This window comes from Diabrotica virgifera, chromosome 6 (genome assembly GCF_917563875.1).
Source record: "Diabrotica virgifera virgifera chromosome 6, PGI_DIABVI_V3a".
In the NCBI taxonomy this organism is placed as follows: Eukaryota; Metazoa; Arthropoda; class Insecta; order Coleoptera; family Chrysomelidae; genus Diabrotica; species Diabrotica virgifera.
Window position 1 is genome coordinate 179,091,786 of NC_065448.1, and position 7,487 is coordinate 179,099,272.

Below are 7,487 nucleotides of genomic sequence, written 5' to 3' on the forward strand. Positions count from 1 at the left end.
TAAAAAATATTATTTTTTATATTTTTTACGATTATTTTTGAAATTTCTCATTATAACTTTTTTTTTCTTGTACATAATATACTATATATTGTTCAATAAAGAGGGCTTACTTTCTGTTCTTTAAAATGGTGTATCATCTATATTTAAATACATATTGGAAACCGAGTGATTCTTTGATATTTTTTTACCTAATGTTGTTCTGAAGCTATTTCCTTGTGGCATTTTTATAATTACGTATTTTTTATGGGAAATAAGCCACAATTTTACTAAAAAATGAATTTATTAACGTTTTGAAGCCCAAATCGGGTTTCGTTGTCAAAATACAAAATACAAAATAGTATTTTGTATTTTGACAACAAAACCCGATTTGGGCTTCGAAACGTTAATAAATTCATTTTTTAGTAAAATTGTGGCTTATTTCCCATAAAAAATACGTAATTTTTTTACCTGTAGGTATTATTTAAAATTATTTCTTTTACAAAAATTACATAAAAATTAGTCTTAGAAAACATCACTTTAGTTAAAATTATTTAAACGTTGAAATTTAAAAAAAATTAAAAATCAAAGTCAGTCTCTTCGTTAGCATTAGCTTCAGTATCTTCCTCTGACACCTCAGTTATCTTAGAGTTCCCACAATTAGTACCCATGCACATGCACCCTTTGAAGAATATTGAACAACTAATTCTTATCTTTCTACAACCGCAGTTTTTTGTACATCCTTTGGTACATTTACAGGCTATTTTTTCAAGCAAAGCTTGTGGTGCAGGAGCTTTGACAGTAAATATTGGAATTATCCATATTTTGAAGTTTGCCCGACCGAGTCAAGTGGATCCAAAGTATTACCTATAAAAAATAAGATTCAATCATAACACACAATCACATAAAAAGTTATAATGAGGAATTTAAAAAATAATCCTAAAATCAAAAATCGTTGCAAGTACTTATTACATTTTGAAAAAGCATATCTTATTAAAAAATAATCCTAGAATTTTTTATAATACACTATTTTAAAGTAAACAGGATAAACTTTCTTTTTAGTTATATGATATATATCTAAATGTAGAAAAAAAAGTTATAATGGGAAATTTAAAAATAATCGTAAAAAATATAAAAACTCGTTAAAAGTATAAAGTCTTAAAAAAGACAACCTCTTTAAAAGAAGTCGTACAACATTATACAGTAGAACATTTTAAAGGTAATTGATTTCTATTCCTCTTACATGTACCATTGCATATGCCTAAAGTTACGTAGAAAAAAGTTACAGAACAAAATTTGCGAAATAACAAGGAAAATTTCCCAAAATTGCTGTGAGTGGCGAATTTCAAAAAATCATATTTCGAAAAAGGTAAATCTTAATGACCTCTACTAAACACAATTTTAAAGAGAAAATATGTAAATTTTTTTCTGTGAAGCAATGTCTATACCTATATCCCCGTGGACAAAAGTTATGGGACAAAAAACAAAATTTCTTTCTTTTGGGTTTCTTTGTGCTTTTTCTTTTGAACATATTTTTGTAAAAGAAAAGTATCTTTGACTTTAAAAAGTTATATTTAGATAGGAAATTTAACCAGAAACAATTTTTATGTAGACTTGTTTCTACCAAAAGTGCATAGAACTCACCCTAATGTAACTTGTGCCCAGGGACTAATTCACCCATTTCTCAAAAACGCACCCCTTTAAATGGTACTACCCGGCGGTTTTTTTATATATACAGATTCATTGACCACATGAAATAATAAAACCCCGTTAACGTTGTAGTTCCTTTCTATAGTACATAATCAATAGACTATTTCTGCATATTTTGAGATTATATTATATTATAATATAATATATTATTATTACATCTTCTTCTAAAGGTGCCTATTTTCTAAAGATGCTGGCGACCACATTGACACATCTTATTCTATTCACAACAGCTCGAAATAGATCAGTTGACATTAGACCAGTCCACTTCCTAAGATTAGCCAGCCAGGATATACGTCTACGCCCAGGGCTTCTCTTGCCCTCAATCTTGCCTTATAGATATAGAATCAACTGTAGACGTCGGTATTTATTATTACGCATAATGTTGCCGAAGTAAGCCAATTTTTTTCTTTTCTTAGCCTCTGGAGCATACTTATGTGGTGTAAATATGAGACCCTCAACATACGTCGGTAGCACCATATTTCAAATGCGTCTGATCGTTCTATGGCATCTTCTGTGAGACTCCAGCAGTCTACTCCGTAGAGGAGGACACGAAAGACGTAACATCTAAGACTATTATACGTATATTGTTACTTAAAGATAAGTTGCAGAGACTCTTCTTAAGACTGTTAAAATAAAAATTATTATATAATCATCATCATTCTCTCTGCCTTATCCCTATGCGGGGTCGGCTTCCCTAATTGCATTTCTCCACACAATTCTATCTTGGGTCATATCAATGTTAATTCCCTTTACTAACAAATCCTGCCTTATCGTCTCCCCCCAGGTCTTCTTTGGTCTTCCTCTCCTACTCCTTCCAGGAATCTGCACTTCAGCTATTCTTCATATTGGGTGATTAACGTCTCGACGTTGAACATGACCAAACCATCTTAACCTATGCTCTCTCATTTTGGCATCAATTGGTGCCACACCTAGACTTCCCCTAATATACTCATTTCTAATTTTATCCTTCTTTGACACTCCACTCATCCACCTAAGCATTCTCATTTCCGCCACATGCATTCGTTGTTCCTCTTTCTTTTTCACTGCCCAACATTCAGTTCCGTACATCATAGCAGGTCTTATGGCTATTTTATAGAATTTTCCCTTCAGCTTCATTGGAATTTTTCTGTCACACAACACACCACTCGCTTCTTTCCATTTCATATATCCAGCACTAATTCTACTGCATGCATCTCCATCTATTTCTCCATTACTCTGTTATACCGATCCTAGGTACTTAAAACTATTGCTTTTCACAATCATTTCACCATCCAAAAATACCATTTTATTTGTAGTAACTCCATCTTTAAATGAACATTCCAAATACTCTGTTTTTGTCCCACTAAGTTTTAAACCTTTTTCCTCCAGAGCTTGTTTACACTGTTCCAGTTTTTGTTTTAAGTCTCTTTCACTATTTCCTACTAACACTACATCATCAGCATACATTAGGCACCATGGAATGCTACCCTGTAGTTTCGCTGTTATCTGGTCCAAAACTAATGAGAGTAAATAAGGACTAAGCACCGAGCCTTGGTGCAATCCTACTTTCACCTGAAATTTATCAGTCTCTCCCACACCTGTCCTAACACTAGTCGTTACTCCCTCACACATATCTCTCACAATCTTTACATATTCGACAGGGACTCCTTTCTTATTGAGTGCCCACCAGAGAATCTCTCGAGGTACTCTATCATATGCTTTCTCAAGTTCAATGAATACCATATGGGCGTTGGTTTCTTTATTCCTGTAATTTTCCATCAGTTGCCTTACAATGAAAATTGCATCTGTTGTTGATCTGCCCTGGATAAATCTAAATTGATTATCGGATATTTCGGTTTCTTTACGAATCCGTCTATCAATTACTCTCTCCCATATTTTCATGGTGTGGCTAAGTAGCTTTATAGCCCTGTAGTTTGTACATTGTTGTATGTCTCCCTTGTTTTTGTAGACAGGTACTAATATACTGCTTCTCCATTCGTCTGGCATGTGTCCAACTTCCATAATTCTATTAATTAGACGTGCTAGCTAACTTATTACTGTCTCTCCCAATGCTCTCCATACTTCCCCAGGAATATCATCTGGTCCGACTGCTTTTCCTTTCTTTATTTTTTGAAGCGCTTGAGCCACTTCCTCGTTTGTTATTTTGGTAACAATTGCTGTTACTGTCTCCGTTAACTCCACCGGCTCTCTGTCAAATTCTTCATTTAATAAACTGTCAAAATACTTTCTTCATCTCTTTTTGACATCATTTTCGCGAATTAGTTTTTTGTTATTTTCATCTCGGATACATTTAATCTGATTAAAATCTCTTGCTTTCTTTGCTCTCTGTTTGGCTATTTTATATATCTTTGCTTCGCCTTCCCTGGTAATAAGTTTGATCGTATAGGTTTGAATACGCTTCTGCTTTAGCTTTTGCTACTGCTACTTTCACTTCCTTTTTGGCAACCATATAGTTTTGAAGATCTATGTCCGATCTGGTTTCTTGCCACATTTAATATAATTTTCCCTTCTCTTTTATTTTTCCTTGTACTTCATTTGACCACCACCAAGTCTCTGTATCCTCGAACTTCTTTCCTGACGTTTTCCCAATTATTTCAATAGCCGTATCTCTAATAATATTGGCCACTTTTCTCCAAATTTTCTTAGGGCTTCCTTTTATGTTACAACATATTTTTCTACTATTCCTTCCCTGAATAGACTTTCTTTCTCATCTTCTAGCATCAACCACTTGATTTTTTGCGGTCCTCTCCGATATTTTTGTTTTGTTTCGCTTTTTACTTCGATGTCCAGAACAAGCAGCTTATGTTGTTGGCTTACTGTCTCACTAACTATTACCTTGCAGTCCTTACATTCTCGTATGTTTTCTTTCCTGATCATGAAGTAGTCTATTTGGGATTGATGTTGTCCACTTTTGTAGGTAATAAGTTGAGTTTCTCTCTTTTTAAAAAATGTATTAACAATCGCCATATCCAATGCTGTTGCTAATTCAATCATGTCATCTCCAGCTTCATTTCTAGTTCCAAAGCCTAATCCTCCATGTATTGTTTCATATCCTGTCTTGGCTTGGCCCACAGGTGCATTGAAATCACCTCCTATTATAACTTTCTCCTCTGCTGGAATATCACTCAGTACGTCTCCTAATTGGTCATAGAAAACTCTTCTTTCATTCTCACCCAGACCTGTTTGAGGAGCATACACACACAACATTCAATACCTCTTTATCAATTACTAATTTCACTGACATCATTCTATCACTCGTTCTTACAACTTCTACTACGTTATCTTTTATTTCACTATCAGCAATTATACCAACTCCATTTCTAGTGTTACTACTCCCTACATACCACAATTTGTATCCTTCACCTAGTTCTTTCGCCCTTTGGCCTTTCCACCTAGTTTCTTGAATAAAAGCAATTTGAACTCTTCTTCGTTTGAGCGCATCCACTATAACTTCAGACTCTTACCTGTAAGACTACCGAGATTCCAAGACCCTATCCTGATTTTTCTAACCTGTAATGGTGTTCCTCCTGAGATAGTCCTCACCCGGAGATCCGAACGGAGGTTCATTTTACCTCAGGAGATGCCATCATTTCAGTATAAGTTTTTATTGCGTTGGAGAATTTCTTTCCATTATTATGGCCTGAAAAGATTTTTTTGGATATTTGATGCCTGAATGTCTTTTCTATCAGCACCATACCCTGCCCTGCCCTGCAAGTTTAGCCAATACACCACCAATGAAACCAAAGTGTAGTATTACCCCACACCCGCCTGCATTTTTCTGTATAGGCCAGGATCCCTACTGTAAGGACTGCCCTATAAGCCAATGTATTGTTGCCCGTATCCCGCCACTCAGAGGCACGTACTTTATTCGGGATATAAAAAAAATATTATATAATATATCACAATTATTATATGTAGCGAAATTAGGAAGTTTAGCTTAATGTGAGGTTTCATTAGTAAATGGAGTTGATTTTACCAGAGTATTCACATCAAATTGTCGTTTTATAAGATTTTAAAAATATTATAATATTTGCGAATGTTTTCACAGAAAATAATGAAAGAGATAAGCGAATAAGCGAATATGTACCATAACTAAACCAAAATCCGACATCTGAAAGGGTATAAAGAAGGGGAGGAAGAAAGAAAAAATTTGTCTTCAGCCTTATTTTGTGTTCTTTTGCTAATTACATATGAATTCAAATAATTTTTTATTAATAAGTGTTTTTTTGGTACAATTTTTCTTGGTATAAAATGGTTTATACATATTTGATTTATTGTTTTTAATATTGTTCTGAAGATCCCTTTTTGAAGCATCTTAATACAATTTGCTATTTTTATTGGGAATAACCACAATTTTACTTTAAACTAAGTTTGTTGTGACCGATTGACGTTTTTAATGACAAATTTATATTCATGTTTTGTATTTTGATAACGATTTCCGAAGTGAAAATCGAAACATCAACATTAACATATTCTAAAGTAAAATTGTGGCTTATTCCCAATAAAAATAGTAAATCATTCATTTTTAGTAATTTCTAAGTTGGAAGCCCCTGATCTAAGAGATCTATGTCAAATATTTGGTTTTTTTGAAATAATATAAATTATTATTTTGTTCAATTTTTATATCATATGTCTTCTGTGTCCAAATTTTTGTGTATTAAAATTCCTTTTCTGTATTAAATTTTGTATTCTTAAGATTCTTTATTATTTTTTATATTTTTAGCTTTTCTTGTAAACAAAATAAATATTTTTCTTTAAATAAAAATGACACTGTTTGATTATTCAATCATTTTTGATTAATCGGTATATCGCGACTATTAATTTTCATTTGTCCTGATTTGGTACTTAATTAAAAGTGACAGTAGAAATAATGATAAAAATGGCAACCGCAGTGCTTTTCCGCATAACGTACCAAAATACGCAATTAAACATTAATATTCAACCGCATCGAATTTTTACACGGTCATATCTGTGTAAAAATATGAAAACAATTAATATGTATGTACCTTTTAAACTATTTTAATTGATTTCTTTTAAAATTAGCATTTAAAAGGGAAATATTTGTAATTGACTGTACTTATACCATTTTTAAAAACTTACTGAAGAAGTAAAAGACTTTCAGTGTAGGTGAATGGTATACAGGGTGTTTCATTAATAATTATCCATATAGTAAATGGAGAGACCTTAGCACAAATTACGAAGATTGAACCTAAAACACTTAAATAAAATGTGGTTGCTTACTGAGTTACAGGGTGTTTTATCTAAAAATTTAAAATCTAGTTTTGCTCAGCATTTTAAAACTATTCGACGTGTCATTTTCATACTTGGCAGGAAGTATAGCTACTGTACAAACTACTAAATTATGTTAAACAAACGTTTCTGTTTATTACCAGAGGCGTACGACGGGGGAATGTGAATGGTTGACCCTTTCCAAATTCTACGCCCCTGGCGGAATTGCTATTCTAGTTCAATTTTTGGATTCTCCAATACTTTTTATGAAAATAATATACTCTTCATTCGTAACGATAAAATCATTAGTTTTCGAGATCTTTGAAGTTAAAAATGAAACAACACGGTTATTTTGATTAATGTATTGTGTCGCGTTATTTTTAATTTAAAATATCTCGAAAAATAATTATTTCATCGTTATGAATGAAGAGTATATTATCTACATAAAAAGTATTAAAAAATTAAAAAATTACACTAAAATAGCAATTTCGTCAGTGGCGTAGAATTTGGGAAGGGTCAACCAGCCACTATCCCCTGTCGTACGCCTCTGGTAGTAGCTAGAAACGTCTATT